This window comes from Amblyomma americanum, chromosome 4, assembly GCF_052857255.1.
Source record: "Amblyomma americanum isolate KBUSLIRL-KWMA chromosome 4, ASM5285725v1, whole genome shotgun sequence".
Classification (NCBI taxonomy): domain Eukaryota; kingdom Metazoa; phylum Arthropoda; class Arachnida; order Ixodida; family Ixodidae; genus Amblyomma; species Amblyomma americanum.
In genome coordinates, this window is record NC_135500.1 from 55,175,153 (window position 1) to 55,195,252 (window position 20,100).

General features: G+C 44.4%; 1 pseudogene; it reads left to right on the plus strand.

Moving 5' to 3' along the window:
• Window positions 1-16,503, plus strand: part of LOC144129506 (uncharacterized) — a 43,516-nt pseudogene extending 27,013 nt beyond the window's left edge.
• The last annotated feature ends 3,597 nt before the right edge of the window (window positions 16,504-20,100 follow it).

The window sequence follows — 20,100 nt, forward strand, 5'->3', positions numbered from 1 at the left end:
CCTCACTAAGGAAGAGATGCTGGAAGGCCTCAAGGACCAAAACGTCATAAACGTACACCGTATAAATAGGAAAAGAGGACAAAGAAATCCCAACGAAACACATAGTCTTCACGTTCAACTGCAGCACACTTCCAGAGTCCATAGAAGCAGGCTATTTGAAAATAAATGTACGCCATTACATTCCAAATACACGAAGGTGTTTCAATTGTCAAAGATTTGGACACGGGTCACAGAGTTGTCGTGGCCACAAAACGTGCGATAAATGTGCCTCAAAAGACCATGCTTCCGATAACTGTGAAGGAGCAGCATTTCGCTGCGCAAACTGCGGAGATGATCACCCAGCATATTCAAGGTCATGTCAAACATTGAAAAATGAAAAGATATCATTACAATGAAAACAGAACAAAACATCACATTCAAGGAAGCGAGACGACTCTTCCACGCGAGGAACACTTTCACCTTCTATACAAAAACAACCTTTGCTGATGTGGTGCGCGGGGGCGGTGCGCCACACAGCACTCCGGCATCTGCCAAGGCCACGCTCATTGAGCCTATGGAACAGCCACCCATGCCCTAGGCAGAGACAGCGAAAGCTGATCTGCCATCCCCAAAGCAGGGAGATCCATCCAATGGGTCGGCCTCCCGCAGGACTTCCCCCCAACGGGGAGGCCTAAAAATCAGACATTGGCGGCTTCGCAGTCCTCCAGCATCTCTCTTCAGGTGATGGATATAACTCCCAGTCCGTCTGCTTTGAAGCGGCGGAACAGCTCTCTCGAGCGAAAAGGCAGACCCCTAATTACGGGCCCAGAAAAGTAAATTTCTTCTGCTTCATTCCCACTCCACAACAAAATCATGACATTTGTGATTCAATGGAACTGTCGAGGATAACTGGGAAATTACAGTGACGTAACGCGTATTTTAGGGTCAATATTGCCCATTGCTTTGTGCCTTCAGGAGACCAATCTTGGTCTGCAACATGTGAATATCTTAAAACACTATAAAACTTATCGACGCGATCGCGAGCAGTCAAATAGACTCTCGGGTGGTGTCGCAGTTGTCATTCAAAGCGGCGTCCCTGCTCAAGAAATTAAACTTAGAACAAAACCTGAGGCAGTTGCAGTTAGCGTCGTTACCTACAAAACAATAACAGTATGTTCTGTAAATTTTCCCCCGCACATCACATTAACAATCGAAAATTTAGAAGGCCTGATTGATCAACTGCCGGAGCCATATCTGGTAGTTGGCGATTTTAACGCTCACTCCCCATTTTGGGGAAGCGAACGATGTGACTCAAGGGGACAAATAATCGAAGATTTTATCCTCTCAAATAATATCTGTCTTTTAAATACGGGAAAAGCCACTTATTGTTGCCCAAGCTCGGCAAAGATGAGCTTTCTCGATTTGCTTTCGCATCACCATCGCTTTTTAATGATTTTAAATGGGATGTTTTAAATGACCCTCTGGGAAGTGATCACCCACCTACTATCATCAGCCTTTCATCATCTACTCCAGTCATCCCCACCAGACCACGGCGCTGGAAACTTCACCTCGCCGACTGGTAACTTTTTACAGCAAGTGCCACACTAGAAAAAGAATTTTGTGAAGACCTCAGCATAGACGAAATTAATGAAAAGCTTACTAAATGCGTAATATCGGCCGCTACACTAGCCATACCACAAACAACAGGACGCGTACACAAAAAGATGAAGTATGGTGGACACAAGAATGCACATTGGCAAAAAAACAACAAAATAAAGCTTGGGGCTCTCTGCGTCGGTATCCCACAGCGGAGAACTTGATTGCCTTTAAGAGGGCCAAGGCCAGAGCGCGATTCGTTCGAAGAAATGCCGAGAAATCCTCGTAGCAGAAATGTGTGTCCTCAATAAACAGCTCAATAACCTAAAAAAAATGTGGGAAAAGGTTCGTAGATTCAGTAGTGATCATACCCCTTTCACACTTCCTCTATTGACTACACCCGGGACACAAACATCATTAGAAGAACAGGCCAACATACTGGGTGAGCATTTTGCTGAAGTTTCCAGTTCGTCCAATATTACACAAACACGTTCCAGAAGTACAAAGCAATAGCAGAAGAACAAACTTCCATTTGCAGCAGGTATGCACGAGGACTGCAATCAACCCATAACACTCCAGGAATTGAATAGGGTATTATCTTCTGGTAAAAAGACAGCACCAGGCCCAGATAATGTGCATTACACTATGCTTGCCCATCTCTCTGAGGCTGCCTTGCAGGCATTGTTGAAATTCTTTAACAAAATATGGACAACTGGAAATATACCTGAGGAGTGGAAGAAAGCAATAATAGTACCTTTCCTGAAACCCAGAAAACCGCCAACAATTCCTAACAATTACAGACCGATAGCCCTCCCCAGCTGCATTGCTAAATCTTTCGAAAGCATAATAAACATTAGACTGACCTTCACACTTGAATCTCGTCGACTCTTACATGTACATCAATGTGGATTTAAAAAAGCATGCTCGACCACTGATCACCTTCTCCGCCTAGAAAACACCATCCGGGAGGCGTTCATCCACAAACAGCACTGTATCGGGGTCTTCTTCGATTTGGAGAAGGCCTATGATACCACGTGGAAGTTCGGCATCCTACATGACCTAGCAGAGCTAGGGATCCGCGGCAGGATGCTGAACTGCTTGAACGACTTCTTGACTAGCCGCACATTCAGAGTCCGTTTAGGAGCAACTCTGTCAATGACATTCACACAAGAGAATGGCGTACCCCAGGGATGCATTTTAAGTACGACACTCTTCACAGTAAAAATCACTTCTTTAGCCAAAGTAATACCAAAGTCTGTAATGTACTCAGTTTATTAGGATGACTTACAGATAGCATACACTTCTTCCAACATACTGTCCTGCGAGAGACAAATACAAATCACACTAAATAAACTGGCTGCTTGGGCAGAGAAAAATGGATTCAAGTTCTCCCCTCAAAAAACAGTAGCTGTTTTGTTCTCATTACGATGAGGCCTACAGGTCGATCCCAATCTGTGCTTGAATCAAACCACACTGACAATCAATGAAGAACATAAATTTTTAGGCGTCACTTTGACAAGAAACTTACATTTCTACCACACATTAGCAACCTTAGAAAGAAAGCATCCCACGCCCTCAATGTATTAAAGGTACTCTCGCGAAAACGGTGGGGGCTCGATAGAGCATGCCTATTGCAAATATATCTCTCTTTGGTGCGCTCCAAGCTTGACTACGGGTGCGTGGTATATGGTTCCGCAAGAGCATGCTACTTGAAACGACTGGACCCTGTTCATAATCTTGGCTTGCGCCTATCAACTGGAGCGTATAGAACATCCCCGGTAATAGTCTTTATGTTGAAGCTAATGAGCCCACACTAGAGGATAGAACAGTCACACTTACTTGCAAGTACATCGTAAAAATCCGTTCTCTTCCTAAACATCTCTGCTGTCCTTTTGTTACCAAGTGCCCATCGAGAAGATTATTCAATAATAAACCACATTTTATCAGGCCAATAATAATGCGTTTTTAAAATAAATGTGAAGAGTTAGCAGTGCTAGACGCCCTACCGAATATTGCACAAAGACATGAATATCTGCTACCATGGTACAGCCTCCCTTCGGTGTGTGACTTCACACTGACACACGTAAACAAAGAGGAAATGCCACACGAGCACATACTGCAAGAGTTCTTTGCACTCCAAGAAAAATATGACACCTACACTGAATTTTACACTGATGGCTCAAAAACAGAAATTCATGTGGAAAGTGCACGAATTGAAGGAAAAAAACAAAAAAATTATACGATTGCCACAGCATGCATCGTTATTTACAGCGGAGTGTTATGCCATCCTCGTAGTCGTAGAACAAATAATAAAACAAAACAAAAAATACCATGATTTACACCGATTCACATAGTATGCTCCAAGCGCTGCACCCTACAAATGCTGCTGAACCCATAATAGGAAAAATCATACATAGCATTCTTAAAATCACAAAGCAAAAACATAACATTATATTCTGCTGGGTCCCTAGCCATGTTGGAATTTTAGGCAATGAGAGAGCAGATGCTTGCGCAGCACAAGCTCGAATTGGTCATATAAAACAAGTTAGCATACCACAGAGGAATTTTTCTAAATTACTGCACAGTAAACTCAGAACTAAGTGGCAGATTGCATGGGACGAACAGACAAGCAACAAACTACATTCTATAAAACCCGTTTTGGGAGAATGGAGATCATGTAAACATCAGGAGCGTTTTACAGAAGTTATTTTGTGTCGACTACGCATTGGACACACACACCTTACACACAACTTCTTACTGGCAAAAAAAGACAAACCTCTCTGCGAAATATGTGGCGATGAACTCACGGTAAACCACATTTAATTGTATGCACAAAACTGGAACAACTGAGGAAAAAATATTTCACAACATTCTACATTCTACCCCATGTTACTTTTAGGATATCAAGCACTGGCTGATTTTTCAAGCATTTTTAGGTTTCTCAGAGAAGCAAATGTTTTAAAAAACTTTAGATATAAAAAGCGTAACGTTTAACACAAGCTCTAACTGTGTGTTTGGCTTATCATAGCCTCAGTTGCTTTTGCGCCATTAAAATCAATATAACTAACTAATCTTTGCGGAATATGCCGTAGAGAAGGCGAAGGTTTGCTGCGTCGACGGTGTTTGTGACAATTGAAACGTGTTGGCACCGTGTTCATCCATTAACTGCAGGTGGAGCGAACTAGTTCACTGTACTACAGGTACGGACCTTGGCGTCTTTCTAAATATTTAGGGGGACGGCAACGCCACGCTCGTCACAGGTGACTCCGGTCGTCGCTCTTTTTATCGGCCGCGTTTGTCCGCTAAGTTCTTGGTAGCAGTCATCAATGGACACGTCGAGTCGGCGGTAGGTTGTGTTCTCAGTTGAGAATAGGCAGCTTTTTTACACCTCTTAGGACAGGGGTTCTATTTGGAGTAAATTTTTCAATCATCTAGACATATTAATGTTACTTTTAGTACCTGTATTACACTCACGAACAGAGGGGTATCTTAGGTGCCCAGGCGAGTATATTTCATTTGATGAGGAAGCCCTTTTGAAATGCAGTATACCCATGGAAATCTTATTTTACAGCTTTTTGTTACACAATAAATGCGACAATGAAATTACTGTGACTGATTTCAAACAATATTTTTATTGACTGCAAAACATTCGAGCCAAACGTCCCGGAGCTTACTTTTGATGTTTACAGAGAACCAACGACGTGGCCCCTGCAGAGAATACGGGGGTATCTTGACCCACGCTCTCTTCAGGTGTTCAATGTGAAATACCTAAAGGATTGAAAATTGACACCTCACGCTAGGAAAAACCAGAGAACGTTTAAATGCTTTCCACTCAACAGAGAAGCATGTCGTGCAATCTCTAGTTTAAAGGCACGACGTCAAAGGAGGCTTCTTCTGAAAGAAAGATTAGAAGAGAAAATAAGCGCATGAGAGCAATTGTACCTCTAAGATTGAAGTATTACCTCCTTCAAGTGTAGTTTAAGTCAAGCTCACACAAGACTTTCGGGGTACACTTTTCAATAAGATATATATTTTGATGTCTCAACGTTTTTCATGGCAAAGATTAGCTAGAGGGTCATAGTAGCTAATGTAGTAGATAGTACAGGCTGGGTCAGCCTTGTGTAGAGAGTTCGAGCAGTGAGTACCTAGTAACTAAAAGTAAATTATAGTGGTGCGCCTGATTTCTGGGAAAATTGCTTGTGTCTACCATGCACCGTGTCAATCTGGCACTACATAAGCGCAAGTGTTGCTACTGGAACCTAGCGGCTGCGACAAGATCTGGATTTGTTCGCACGGCAGTGCACCGCCCGAGCGCTCTACACAAGGGTGACGCAGACTCTACGTATCTGTACCGTGTCGGAAGACAGCGGTTGAAAGCGAGTATCAAGTCATCACGTGTTGCACAGAGTCGCTTTCGTAGCCGTTTAGGCAAGAATACCAAATACGGAAAGCAGCGTCGATCGGGAAACTTTTTCCCCATAAAGCGCAAAACTGAAAGAAATAACATTTTTTACTGACGCACTTGCGCATTCCCATTGCCTTTGGCTGCTTTCCTGGGCTGAAAACAGCATGGTGATTTTTTTTTCACTTCTAAGAAGGTGTATCGCGTGTTCCGCTTTGCGGACATGCAACGGAAGCTTGTATGCACTTTCCTCGCAGGTAGAACCCGAAGCCTGGCATTTTGAGGGCGACGTCTTTTTACGTACAGGCTAAAGGCAAGGCAAGGGTGACTAATACAGCAGAAGGAGCGAAAATCTATTGTAATTTCTTTGGCATTGTTTGGAACAGTAGGCTTCTATCAGACTCCTCCCTCACACCACCACCTAGGTTCTGTTCTGCTTCCTTTCGTGGAAGGAGTCTAAAAGATGACATTCGACACCGGTCGGTCTGGTTGGGAAACGAATTTAAATAAGAAAAAACGCCAACTGAAAAATTTGCTGTGTCTTAGCTCTGGCTAAACCTGGTAGAATAGCGAGGCCTTCTTTGTTTCGTTTCGCCTCATAAGTCTAGCTTCTTTCAGAGACGCGGAACTCGATTCGTCGTCCCCGGCCGTTGTGGATGCACTGTTGAAGGCTAAGCGGCCCGTATAGCCGCGTATTCCTTGCACCGCGTATCGAGACGCTTAGCGCGCTCTTCCTCGGTTTCTTCGGCTCGCTGCCTCCTCTTGACTTCATTCCGACGGCGAAGCCTGGCTCCTTTCGTTCTCTCTGCCATCTCTACCAAAGGCTCCACTGAGCCTCCGCCTATATGTACAGTTGCCGCAACCCCACTCCCTCCTACGGCGCATGCGCACGGCTGTTGCAACTGCGTTTCGTCGGTTCGCCGCAGAAGTGGCACTTGGTATGACGGCACGGGCATGCGCATAGCTGGCGGAGCGCGCGACGGCTGCCAGCTGTTGCTGCTGCTAACAACGGCTCGAAGCCATGGTGCGACCACGGCTCAAGTGCGGCCACGCTGACCTCGTGAAGTGGCTGGCGTAGTGTAGCTCGCTCTAAAAAAAAACACGAAAGCCACTGCGTTTCGGAAATTACTCGGTTCCTCACACAGGTGTAACTGTGGGCGAGCTGCAGCTAGCCTTCTTGAAGCGAAAGCTTCAGTACGACAGGTTTTCCAGAGGGCCGCGTTTGTGAGCGTTTATCCTTGAATTTCCTGATTGGTTGAGAGAGTCATGTGGCCTACTGACGTCATCACATTCTGATCGCCGCGACAGGCGGCAACTGCCGCATCGCACTGTGAACAACTTCTCTGTACTGGCAGGTGTAGATTAAATAGATGATTGGCCGAGAGGCCACGTGGCTTTTTAACTAACTAGCGACGCAGAGTTGGATGTTTCTTCAACTGCAGCACTGGACGCGGAGATGGTTTCAAGTGAGGCGGAGGGCCGGAATACTGATTTGTGATCGCTACATGTGCATTTCATCGACGCTTTACAGAAAATCCGTTCGGCAGTGTGTGTGGCGTTTGTGAACGTAGCAATACAACGGAAGCTTTCGCTTCTCACCAGGGTTCACTAATGTTTAAACTGAAGCAAATTTTTTAAGCCGTCGGTTATTCCTCCGCCCGGTCACTGGGCGTAGACTGTGGACGTGAGAGGGGGGCCGACGCGTCACACACCGCAATGTTCGCTCGACTGGCTAAGCCTCTCGCGGATTGCCGTCGCAGCCGATGCAGCACCAAGTATTCCGCGAACAAGCTGGAGGCTTCAGAGGCAGAGTCTGTGCAGAAGATTGCTGCGCAGGGAGGGAGCGGTCCGGTGCCTACTAGTATGACGAACGTGTACGAAGCAGCAAGAGCAGCGGCTAGAAACAAGCAATCAGCGACGAGCGAGCCGGGGACGTCACCTGAGCATGCAGTGAACCGGAAGCTGCCACTAGGTGGCGGGCAGACGCAAAGAAGTGTTTAAAAAGCGCGAAGGAATATTCAAGCCGACGTACTCTTGTTTGCAAAACCAGCAAAATCATGTCAATGGTTTATTTTAATCCTTGATTTCATGACAGCAGTAAAAAAGGTGGATTTCCTCATTTTAACCACTTACAGCCGGTCCCATTATTTGCGACAAGGACTTCAGAAACGGATGGCAGCAATTTATACTCCCATTCGGGCTCATTCATGTTTGCATTGTAACATAAATTTCCGGCTAAAGGTACAAACTTGCGCCTTTCATACAAGGATATGTTTATGCTGTCCTCAGTCCAACACATACCCCTTCTAGAAAGGCTTAATGTTTTACCTAGCTGGCTTAGAGTTATTCTTGCTATGGCAGTGCAAGTTTAGGCTATTAGAAGCCTAAAATTTCACTATTGAGAGAGCACAAATACTTAGGCTCCAAGAAACAGCGAAACCTTACCCGTAAAAAAAAAATAAGATGTCACTTTTTATTGTTTAGATTGTGGTGACCATCACATCTGAACCTTCAAGTGGCTTATATCAATTTGGTCTACTACAGAAATGCAACAAAATTTCTTGGCACATTTATTAACGGCACCTAAGATACCTTCACCCACCACTCGAAGATCCTTTCGCAAACAAGTATATAGCGCCATTTTAAACGGACCCACATCCACAACCCTGCGCTGAGGCATTCTGGGAGTGAGCAGTGAAGTGTTTCCAGTAGCTGAAGCCCATATTCATAAACAGGCATTCGTTCTCAAACTAAGCCTTAAAACACCGGGTTAGAAATTGGGTTTGAGGATCTCCATTGTGCAGAGACACATTCTCTAAGGGGACAGCGGAAGAGTGCGATTCGGTCAATGAGCCCGACAACCCCCACAGGCAAATTACTGTTCCCGTGGAGGTTCTGCTCATCTTCTTGTCGCCTCAGCTTGAGGATGCGTTTCTGCCGCTACAAAGACACTCGTCTAGAACTAAAACAAAGTGATTGCTGGAAAAGTATTCGTAATTTTAATTATGTGGTATTTCTTCCTACAGGGATCTTTTCTTCCACTAGCTAAAGCAGCAGCGTTTCTTCGCACATTGGATTTTTAGCCCTCCAAACGGCAAGAATAGACAGACAAAATGCCCGCAAGTGAACGCAACATGCCACAGGAAGCGCACTTATTCTGTTTAGGTTCATTGACCTTTGATTTCCCAACATAGAATAAGATAAAAAGGCATTCAAATTTCGTTATTATGATGAGTACATCTCGCAACATTGCATTTCTCGAAATGCGTTAAATATCCGTTTTTAATACACTATAGTTCAATGTCAGCTGTGCAGGATGAATGGCGGACCAAGACTTCACAAAAACGCAAAAAAGAACAAGTTGAAGTTTATAGGGTGTTCTTTTATTGGAAAAGTAAAATTGACAAATCTTGCAGAAGTGAAGGAGCCTAGGAGGGGCTATTGAAAAGCCTATACAAAACAACGCACAAAAGCGATATTCAGTGATTCGCAGCCCAGCCCCGACAAACCAAAGAGAACACCATTGGGGACATCCCAGTTGCTCGCTCGTACAGGTTTGAGCGTGGCGGCCATCGTTGAGTATTTGCGCGGTGCGTCTACCGTGATCCTGCCGAGAGCGTGCGTGCTGCACGATTCCATGTGCCGGCCGGCTGCATGGAGCATGTCGTGTCCGACATCAGGCGAGGCATTTTCCCTGACAGTAGATCCTAGATCCATATACGGGGAAGCTCGTCTGCAGGTAGTCGGCCCGGAAGGATGACGTTTTGTAAGCCCGAACATAGACTCGTACACGACCGGGCTGTGCCGCTCAGGACGAGCAGAGCCACTGGTAGCAGCTGCACTGGTTGAGCGTGGCTGACTTCGGTTGCGTGCAGAGGCCTGAGCCTGAGGTGAACGCTGTACTCTGCGCAGGCAGGGGAAAGATATCAGCAAGCAAGAAAAACATGTGCCCCTGTGAAAAGCCTCTTCCGCGACTGGTCAAGCGATAATAGCAATCAAAGCTAACTACAAAAAGCAGTTTGCGAAGCGTTGTCAAGTTCTGTGGAGGTTCCCAACTAATTGGACGACGTTATAGCCGAATAATTTTAGCGTAAATGGAAACCAACTTTCAACGTAATACATTGTCTATGAAAGCCAAAATCTCTAAAAATTGAAACGATGTATTCTGAAGTGCAGCAAAAAATGCCGACAAACTCAACGCGCGCGGTAGAAGAGAAAAGAAAGATGAACTGATCCTTACCGCTGACGGTCGTCAGGCGAACCAGCACCACGACGAGGAGAAACAGCCCTGCGGTCTGCAGCTTCGTTCGGCACTGTCGACTGCAAGACAGCTGTGTGAGATGGAAATGTTTGGACGAGTGGTGCCGCGCTTTATATACGCCTCTCAATGCAGGAAAGGGGGCTCACAGTGCCTTCCAGAGACGGTCCTTGCGGAAAGGATATTCTTGCGCTCCCTTTCTCTTTAAAAAAAATCCGAAAAAGTACTTCCAGTAAGAGGTGGTGTAGGGGAGGGGGCATGTTTTCCTGATAAGCCAGCTGGCTTTCATGAGCACAATCCTACATTTCATGGATACTATTGTAGGACACAATATAAGAATGCCGGGGTTCTTCCCCTTCTAAGGGCCCCCTTAGAAAGAGGTGATGTCAGCAGGCAAGGGTGGAAAGTTGGGCGAGTCGGTATTGATCCATGAGAAAACGAGCGCGAAAACGAGACGACGGACGAAGACAGAACACACAGCACGAGCGCTAACTTCCGACTAAAGGAAAAACACAAAACCGTGTCGACCGGGACCTGAGCCTAACGAACGAGCGCATGCGTCAAGGCTGGGAAGCGTGAAATAAATTCTAGGGAAAAAATTCAAATGAAAAAAGAGCATCAGAAGAAAAAGGGTTTTGAAAACCTAGGAATCTCAATCACGTTTCGATAAGAATATAGAAGGCTTGCTGACACATAGATCACGCAAAGTAGCTATCTGTGTTGCTTCAAAGATTTCTCTTGTCAATTTATCTCTGCTTCTTGCGACGACAAAGCATTTATCCAGAGATGGCACGCACCCGCACTCCTTGCAGTGCACGGCCATGTTGCTGCTCGTTAACGACTTCATGTTGTTGTGTTCACGAAGCCTTTCGCTGAGGCACCTAACGGACTGTTCACGTAATGCTTCCCACAGGACAGTCGGATGCTGTACACGATGCCCTCGGTACACGAATGTTACACTGCGGATAATCGGGACGCTGTCCGGCAACAGGGTTCTTTTACAAATGACACTTAGTTTAAATGGGGCTGTAAAAACCACCTGAACATTTGCCTTCTTTCCTATTTTCTTTAGGTTGTGCGACAGGCCATGGATCCAGGGGATGACAGCTGTCATGCCTTGCGTTTTATCTGTCACTCTTCCTTTTTTCTGAAGATTCTGCTTAAGCAAGCTTTCAGCCACTGAATCGCGGTTATCATTAGGATACCATGGTTCGAGGAATCTTCTAAGTTCCACTTGAAAGCTGTAGCTTGTAATGTGAGGGCATGACTTTTGGAGAGCATTTAGCATGCATATGTTATTGATGCCTCGTTTTACGAGTTTTGAATAAGCTGACTTGTAAGGCACAAGGGATTTGTTAGCGCGGGGTGAATAGCGCCTACAAACGTGATTGCCCATGAACTTAAGGCGGATGTCAAGAAACTGGATCTCTGAGTCAGTGGGAATTTCACTAGTGAACGTTAGCGGGAGAAAGCACCCTTGTACAATGGCAAAAAGATCCGCTGAGACTTGATCAAGGAGCGAAGGTGTACAGTCAATAAGGAATAAAAAATCGTCAACATATCTAAAACTTTTTACCACACATGAAGTGGCAAGTCGATCTTGAAGAATCCTATCCAAGTGTGCAAGGTATAGGTCGCTGAGTACAGGGGCCAAGCAGGACCGAATACACACTCCTTGTTTTTGAATATGAGGAGTGCCTAGCCAATAATCAAGGTGAAGTGGAGATAGAACAAAGGCAATTGCAAAAATCTCTCAACAGACTTGTCAAATCCATTTTCAAAAGCAATCACACCGAGACGAAGGATGGATTGTTTAACAATGCTGAGTAGGTTATCATGGGGCAAAGAGTAATACAAGTATTTGACATCAATGGAAAAACCGAGAAAACTTCTGTCATTCAGAGATTTCACAGCATTAACGACCTCGTTTGAACTTCTTACAAGAAATGGGTCGTTAATGAAAAATACATTATCTTTTCTATAAGAAACAAAGCAATAGACTTCTGCCAAGGGTCTTGCCAGACACTACAGTTATGTTGTTTAGGTCCGTTTGTGATGTTGAAACATCAGTAGCGTTAGCTACTTCACAATAAATTATGCAGTCTTCCGTGAACAGGTGGATAGGGGAAGTACACAGGCCAAAATGAACTAAGAAAAGAAGGGGGTCCAAAACTGAGCCCTGTGGTACACCTGATGCAACAGATGTTTATTGTGAATTATTATTGTTAACAAACACTAACTGGGATCGTCTCATCAGAAAAAATTGAGAAATTCAGAAGAAAAGATTTGCGTCAGTTTTAGGCACTTGTGTTTTAGTAGTAGAAGGGTATGGTTCATTTCTTCAAATGCTTTAAAGAAATCTCAGGTACAATCAGCCAAAGAAAGTAGTAAATAAAGGTTAGCATGGAGTGACTGAAACATAGTAACTGCGTCTTGCAAGAGTACGACTTCCTGAAACCATGTTGTGGTGAATAAAAAAAGTTTGAGTCAAGAAAACTGGCAAGGTGAGAGTAGATGGCATATTCAAGAATTTTATATGGTATGCTAGTAAGAGAAATGGGATGATAATTAAGGTGTGATTTCTTATAACTAGAAGTGTGCGAATATCGAATTTTTTTAATACGAATCGAATACGAATATGAAGAAAAATGGCTTCCAATATCAAATCGAATACCTGTCGAGAAGAAAAAAAATATTTCAAAAAATGATAAAGAAGCAAATGTTTTTGCCCTTATTTTGTTTCGAAATAGTGTATTGTGTCCGCATCTGAAATAAACAAAACTAGACTGCCTCAGCGCCATACAAAAAAAAACATGACGTGTACAGAAGTGCATACTACTTGATACACAGCATAACAGTACCCAGCTTCTAATGTGATCATGCAAATCCATGAAATGACAAGACAGGCAACAAAAAATAACATGGTGGCTAGCAAAACCTTAATAATTTGGAGGCAAAGGAACTGGAAGAGATTCCCGAATAGCCAAAGGTCGATTTATAAAATGCTCCGCTCCCCCCGAAAAGAGCCTGCCAAAAATGCAGTAAAGTCTTATGAGGCAGCCCATTGTGCAAACACCTGTAAGCCATTAATGAGCACTCAGTTTTGGCTTGCTGGAAAAACAGCGCGAAAACAAAGGGTGGGGGGGGGGGGGGCAATCATTGCTGTTGCAATGGCAAGACTGCTTCTCAAAAGGAAAAAGATATGACAAGCGATGCGCCATTCGGTGTCCAAAAGAGGCACGGAGCTGCTTTCAGAGTCGGACAACCAGTGAATGTGCAGCCCGACAGCTTCAGTTGCTGCGGGTGAGCGGCGAAGCTCAGAAACCGAAACTACACGGCCAGGCTATTTTTGGACCTCGCAACAAAGGCCCTCCGAACGTTCTCACATCTGCCATTACGCCCACTTAAAAAGTCCATGGGTTACAATGCGTCATGCAATAGGTGGGATTTTTACACGATCGCTTGCCCTGTTGTGACACCTCGACTCGCCGCTTCGGGAGCTTTATGCAAAATTCTGCAAGTCACGCTCAGAGAATTTCAATGAGGGCGACAGGATGAATACCATTGGTGCAAGCATCAAGTATGAAACATACGATATATATTAGTGTGGGCAGAGAAAAAGAAAGAAAAATAATACTGCCCAGCCCGCACCTGCAATGGCACAGCGGGCTAATATATGACAGAAGGATGAGGATAAACAAAAAGCACGCTCTCGCATTGCAATTGTTTGAAGCATAGATCAAAGTGGGTCGTCACCCATATTGTTCGCAGCATTCAAGATATATGAGAAAACCCACTTTCGGAATTTCGCACAAGGGCAATCCTAATGGCGTCAGAATGTGATCGGTCCATGCGAGCTAAACGATTGCAGAGAAAGAGAATAGGACTTTTTTATTGTTTTCGTGAAATTTTAAACTGTATAGTCGCCTAATTTGCCCACTTATGGTTTGGCATGGTCGAAATATTGAAAGTGAGTGCAGTATACAATCTATAGCAAATATTTGGGAATTTTAGAATATTCGACATTCTTGAATATCAATTTCTCAAAACAAATACGAATTTAATATAGAACATATTCGATTTGTATTCAAAATTTGAATATTCGCACACCCCAGTTTTAACAGGATTGATGAAATGGAATCACCTTTGCCTGTTTCTTATGCTGTGGAAGAATACCAGTATCTATTGATTGTTGAAATGTTTTTTACAAAAAATAGCAGATTAAATCTTAGTTTTTTGAGCAATCTTGCATATATACTGTCGACACCAGAGGATTATGAAGGTTTCAACGTGTCAAAAACGTTTGCAATCCCAGCCGCATGTTTTACTATTGGCTGCATATTGACGAAATCGAAGGACGGATACAATTGCAATGGAATTTTAGTTTTGGAAGAAATGTTCAGAGTAAACACATCTTTAAAATAGATGCACATGTATGACTAGCCAAAAGTAAGCCATTTGAATTGATCAAAGAGATCTCAGTTTCTCTGGGTGTTCGTTACAATGTTTCAAAATTTTCGAGGGGTTACTTGTGAGCATAGATGGCAGGGTGTTTTTGAGAAAATTTGATTTCGCAGTAGAGAAAGCTAGAGTATAATTGTTGGATGCGGTAATGTACACAGGCAAGTGCTGCTCGGTTTGCTGCAATTTTTCCTTCCGTAATAACTACTTTTTCTTGTTAGAAAGTCGATTTAAATATGTGTTACACCACGATGCTTGTGAATTTATTGGTATTATTTTCTTGTATATGTAAGCCTGTGTAAGATCTAAAAGTAGGTTTGTGAATTGGTGCCAGTTTCCTTCAGCATAACGATGTTCGGAGCCTTTGATAGTCATAGAGAAAAAGCGACAGTTTACTATTGATCTTTTAGAAGTTCTTTTTATTGTAATCAAATACAACGTTTCGTTTTTTTATGGCTGATGATGTAATAAAGCTAATGTCAAAATGAAGTAAAGAATAATAATAATAATAATAGCTTTATTTCCATCAAAACGATGGAGGGGCCGTGGGTAAAAGCTGCTGAACAGCTTGACTAGAGCCCACGGTCCCCTCTACAAGGCAGTACAGGAGCATACATGAAACATACAGGAATACAAACATGCAGAAACGCAAAATTGATTCGGTTTAATGTATCACAAGGAAATCAATATTAGAATTGTTCAAAAACATGACATATCACGTGGCGCAGTTCACGAACTGTAGTGCGACCTAAATCAATTCCACATTTATTCAGATCATTAAGAAGTTTAGGCAAAATGTACGATAGTGTACCCATAGAATAGTTAGCACGGGGAGTCAAGGCAAGAAATTTACTGTGCCTACAATTTCAGGGTTAGTAGTCAGAATAAGGTCAAAAAGATTTGCAGAGCTGCAAACATTATGTGGGACACCATTAGCAGCTTGGGTCAAATTGAAAAGAGTGCATATATCAAAACGCTTGGCAATGCGAAGAATACTGTATGCAATATGGTGGTGCTGATCTGCAGTTTATTTTGTGATAATCAAAGCCACCTGGAAGAGTTACTAGGGATGAGGGGTGCCAGAATAGAATGGCGTTAATAGCATCGTGCAATTCAGTAACGAATGTGATGTATACATTAGGTGGACGGTAACGTATGCCGAAGAAGTATGTTTTATTGTTCAGCATGGCACTGCACCAGACAGATTCAATATTACAGATCATAATAATATGGAACGATGTTACACTCGCAGAAACGGTGAGCAATGTTCCACTCCCTTGTCTTCCATCCCTGTTGGAGCGATAGATACTGAAAGGCTTTGTGTGAATAAAAATTTCGCACTTATCTACACGAGAATTTAACCATGTTTCAGTGAGTGCTATCAAGTCGGCATCACACGTGTTGATAGCTCCGCGAGTAAAATTCCTCATGGTCAATGAGCAGCTTTGGGCCTGTTGGTTTTATAAAAGCATGGAAGGTGATGCCATATTCCATGAAATCCTGGCCGTATTAAAGGCATAATAAACTATGGAATTGCGAGTGCTCTCATGCTTAGTGTTGTTGCACTCAAGGCGTATCTGTTTCTTGCACTGTGTGGCGCAGTGTGAGCCTGCGCTGCTGGATGGCCGCTTCTTCTCGCCCCAGGCCAGGGCTCGGCTCTTCTGGGGCAACATTCCTGGCATGTATGCGTGAGTACCTCAACCATCCTTCCTTTGCCTACTTCTTCCAGGCACAGGCAAAGATTCATGCTGTGCTTAAAAGGAACTGCAGACCACTCAAGGCAAGGCCGCTGATAGTGCCGGAATGATGGTGGACATTATGTTCTTCTTGGCTTATTGCTTGTATAGTTAGGACACATCACCAGTCAGCAGTCATCCACTTTTGAGTGGATGCCATGGAGTGCCATGTAACAGCACTGAACCTTTAAGACTACGCAGAGTTTAATCGATTTGCTGTCAAAGCTAGCGAATCGCTGGGGACGCTGGTGGTGGCCATAAAGTCACAGCCAGTGAATCACCGTGTGGACCAGGAGGTTGTGCGCTGCGATTTGTAAAGTTGATCTGAGATGGTGCTGCATGTACAGGGACGATACAAAGAAATGTGGAGAGCGGAGTCTAGGCACTCGGCTCTTTGCATTTCTTTTCATCATGCTTTTACTTCTGTGGTAGCAAAATGATGTCCGTGATGCATTCTAAGGACAACTCTTGCGTCTTTTTTTGCCACCCAGGTAGAAGCGCGATCAAAGGAAATTTGAACAGCGGCGCGCGTAGGCACCGCATTGTTCGCGTTTCCTTTCATCGCAATAGTACATGTGTTCTATGGTCTCGATGCCTCCGGTTCTACGGTTGAGACAGGCTTTGAGGCGCCCCACGCCGCCTTTTTCCCCTTGCGGTGCCATGTTGGTTCGGCCGTTGCCGGTCGCATACTACATGCTATGCGTGTGATGCAGTCTCGCTCCAGTGCCGTGCCAACTAAATATTGTGACTGAACTAGAAGGAGGCAGTGCATACTTATTTTGCTTGTAGAAGTGACCTTCTAGCTAATTGCAGTGTTTTATGCATGATGCAGATGCTGGTATTGCACAACGATCAACAGGTTATGGTGGGTGGTAGTGGTGTCTAGTGCACTTCCTGCACTTGAAACAACGGTGAACATTTTGTTTTTCTTCGTGCAATAAAAGCGAATTAATAAATTACCCAGAAAAAATTGTCAAGAACTGCTTGCATCACGGTAAATGTCCTCCCCTCCATATTTCATTTTCCTATCTCTTCCTTAAAACTCGCCTGCCTCCTCCTCCTTTCTTCGTTTTTCCTTTTTTCCGGGCGGCTACGGTTAACCTTGCGTGGCGAACTACTCTGGGTTTCGTCATATTTTGCTATAGCAGTGGTGTACAGCTGGCGTGGGCAGGGCTTGTTTTCAAGTTCCTGTCCCGTCCCCTTGTTGGGCTTCATGGTGGGTGGCTGGCACCATGGCCGAACGTAGTTTTTTATGGCTTCCTCCCGGCTTATTAATGATCGCCCTCTTTTCAGAGGGCGGACCAATGTCACATTGCAGTTTTTGAACAAAAAGAAGACAAATTTTCCAAAGTACCACATCGTCCACAGTAAAGAAACAGAAAAGCCAGCCAGACAAATATCCCGGCTCTTTGTTTCAAGAGTTTTTACAGATTCATTGAGCTCTCAGTACAAAGTCACAAAGTTGGCTAGAAATTACCTCCTGCTCGAACTGCTCGGCATTACTCAAATATCAAAGCTGGCAAACATTAAAACTTTTGGCGATATTCCTGTCTCTGTCGCACCACACAGGTCATTGAACACAGTACGTGGTGTCATCTCAGACAATGACTTTCTGCGCCTAACAGAGGAAGAGATGATTGAAGGACTGACTCCTCAAAATGCAACCAACGTCCATAGAATTACAATCCGCAAAGACAACAGAGATTCCAACAAAATCCTGGTCCTGACATTTGCCCCTGCACCGTCCCCGAGTTAATAGAGGTAGGCCATGCACAAATCTCCGTCGCCCGTGTATACCCAACCCTAGACGCTGTTTCAAAGGGCAGAAGTTCGGTCACGGCGGACAAAGCTGCCGCTGCCGTTACAGCTGTGCTAAATGTGCCTCAAATGACAACCAATCAGACGACTGCGATGCCACGCCACGCTGTGCAAACTGCGAAGGCGACCACGCTGCTTATTCACGGTCTTTTCCTGCCTGGAAGAACGAAAAGGAAATAATTACAATAAGGACAAAAGATAAAATCACATTCAAAGAGGCTAGAAGGCGTTATGCGATGTCACATGGCTCTTTCTCCATCAATCCTCACACAAACTTCGCCAATGTGGTGCGCGGGTGCGGCGCATCACGCCTTCGGCACCTGCCCAGCTCACCCTAAGTGAGGCTGAGGCAGGGCCATCCGCGCCCCCGGCAGATGCAGCGAAAGCTGCTATGCCACCCACGCAAACGGGCCCGCCGGCCACAAAGTCGGCAGCCCGCAAGGCTTCCCTCGTTCGGGAGAAGTCCACCACCCCTCTGCCCGTGGGTTCTTCGCGGAACTCCAGCGCCTCCACTCAGGCGATGGATACAACTCAGGGCTCGCCTGGGCCGCAACGACGGCGGGGCTGCCTTGACCGAAAAAAAGAAAAAAATCATGATAAGAGGCCTTCAAAAAGGAGGGACCTGAGGTTCAGAATACATCCCCTTAAAATTTATAATGGCATTTCTTATCCACTGGAACTGGCCTGGAATTTTAAAAAACTATGGTGATGCAACAGATCTCTTACATTGTCTGTCTTCTGTGGCACTGTGCCTTCAGGAGACCAATTGGGCACCATTACACAAAAATATTTTTAAAAAGTGTAAAGTCTTTCGCCATGACCATGATCAGGCGAATAGGGTCTCTGGAGGCGTTGCTGTCGTAGTTCAGAGCGATGTTGCAAAGCATGAAATCAAGCTCCAGACGAATTATGAAGCCGTTGCAGTCACTGTCATTAGCTTTAAAACAATTACCATATGCACAGTGTATCTTCAACCACACCTCACAGTAACACTCCATGACCCAGAAGCACTTTTTAATCAGTTACCGGAGCCATATCTGGTAGTCGGAGAATTTAATGCGCACCCCCATTTTGGGGAAGTTAACAGGCAGACACTAGAGGTCGGGTTTTAGAAGATTTTATTCTGTGCAACAACGTCTGCTTGCTCAATACAGGCAAACCCACATATTACTCTTCATTCTCAGGTAAAATTAGTTGCATAGACTTGTCTTTTAGCCCACCATCCATTTTTACCAATTTTAAATGGGATATTCTTGATAACCCGTACGGAAGGGATCACATTCCAGTGATAATTAACTTTTTATCACCACCACCAATAATTCCAACTAAACCACGCCGTTGGAAACTGCGCTTAGCGGACTGGCCACTATTTCAAGAAAAGGCCTGTCTGGAGAAAATATTTCCAGATGATCTTAGCATTGACAAAATAAATGAAATTTTTACAACATGTATAATTTCAGCTGCACGTCTAGCTGTACCGCAGTCGTCAGGAGCAGTACGCCGAAACCACAAGGTTTGGTATAACCAAGATTGCAGAGAAGCAAAAAAGAATCACAACAAAGCCTGGGGAACTTCCCGAAGATACCTCATACACGACAACCTCATAAATTTTAAAAAGGCGAGAGCAAAAGCACGACATATCCGTCGCAATGCTGAAAAAACTTCGTGGCAGAACTACGTATCGTCAATAAATAGTTCAGTTACATCCAAACAAATGTGGGAACAAGTCCGCAAACTAAATGGCAGCTTTTCTTCCTTCACAATTCCTTCCCAACATCTCCAGATAGACAAACAAGCATTAGCGAACAGGCCGACAAACTAGGGGAACATCTCGCCACAGTTTCGAGCTC